The sequence below is a fragment of the Apteryx rowi genome, unplaced genomic scaffold, assembly GCF_003343035.1.
Source record: "Apteryx rowi isolate R43461 unplaced genomic scaffold, aptRow1 scaffold_250, whole genome shotgun sequence".
NCBI classification, from domain to species: domain Eukaryota; kingdom Metazoa; phylum Chordata; class Aves; order Apterygiformes; family Apterygidae; genus Apteryx; species Apteryx rowi.
In genome coordinates this window covers 793,718-795,353 of record NW_020448864.1, presented here as the reverse complement: position 1 = coordinate 795,353, position 1,636 = coordinate 793,718, and positions in this window count along the sequence as shown.

Below are 1,636 nucleotides of genomic sequence, written 5' to 3'. Positions count from 1 at the left end.
ACTGCAACACAGTTGTTAAGAAAGCTTATTGTCCAGGACTATTCACATAATTTATTATCAGCATTTTGAATCTCAGAGTTGCTCAGGTTTGTGAACCCAGGCACCTGTTTACGTACAGTAGCAGTCTAGTCTGGGGAGTCCAGTGCCTAGCTCAAGCTGGAGTGCCTGGAACAACCAGTGGGTAGACAGGCTCAGAGCACGCCTAATGCACAACAAAGTGAATGACAGAGAAATGAACACTCAAATGAAATACAGGAAATCTAGGTTCCTGTCTGTGTTCTCAGGATTATTTCTATCTTCTACATAATGTAATGGAATAAATAGTCATAGGATGTGAGACACTATCCATATTTAAAGTTCATTCTGGACCTTGAAACATATTCTTAAATACTACTTCTCAGTGCTTGACTGAGATAGATAGTTTTATCTGTAACATTGCTTCTTTCTATAACGTTATTAACCTAGTGTTTCCTCAACACTTTTATTTCTAGCTATCTTTAATGATGGATATCTTTCAGAAACTGTGTTTTATTATGCTTGTTTGTATGTCACTTGTAAAATATATGTTTTTACTTGTAAAATATATGTTTTTATGTCCTATGTCAGTAATTCAATTTCTTCTGTTTTGTTCCTTGCAGTAGTGCATAAGCTTTTTGAGCTTTTTACTGACCACACCAAATTTTCCAAATAGATTAAGTTTAATTCTATCAATTAAATGTTCCTTCATAGTGATTTTTTCCTATCAATCTTAATACTTTCTTCCTCTTGCTGTCCTTCTCTTTCCTTTGTCTCTCCTTGATTTTCCTTTTCCATTGTATTAAAACCAGACGTGGACACCAGATGATTTTTTTACAACTTTCTTCAGTAAGTTAGTAATTGAAGCTTGTCTTACCCGTCTGCTTTCCCAGTGATTCACATAGAATTCATCATCTGGGAGGATTTTTCTTTAAATGAGTTCTCTCAATGCTAAGACATCCCCAGCTTTTCACATAATTGAACCACCTTTTCATTTGCACTATCCTGTCCTTACTTCTTTAGAAAAAAATTCCTCGCCTGCACTTCCGTAAGTCTCTTCTCCAGATCTGCATAATTCTTCATGAGCCCTTTCAGTGCGATCCTGGCAGTCATTCACTCCAGTGTAAAGGTTAACCAGGATGCCTGTTATAGTTACCTTCCCAGTCTTTCTTTTCAGCCTCTTGTCTACACCTCATATCCTTGGTCATGGCAAGCAGCAAGTAATTTTAGAAACATTACAGTGATGAGCTGATCAATTATTTCTAAATATAAAATTTCATTCACATAGATCTGTTTCTGCCAAGTGTCAGTGTTCTTCCTAACCTTCTCCCATCTAGATTTCTTTCTGTCTACAGATCACCCAGCACTAATTCCTCTTAGTTCTTGTACCTTATTGAGTGATTATTTTGCCTCTTTTTTTTTTTTTATTCCTTTTAAGTTAGTATTACTGTCATTTAGATTTGACCTAAGTGACCATCAGCTGTGGTCAAATGTAAGAGATTTCATGTATATTCTCAGCTTTCAAACCAGGAGGTTCCTGGAAAGCACTGATGACAACTTCCTGACTCAGGTGATCGAGGAGTCAACAAGGAGAGGTGCTCTGCTGGAACTTGTACTTACA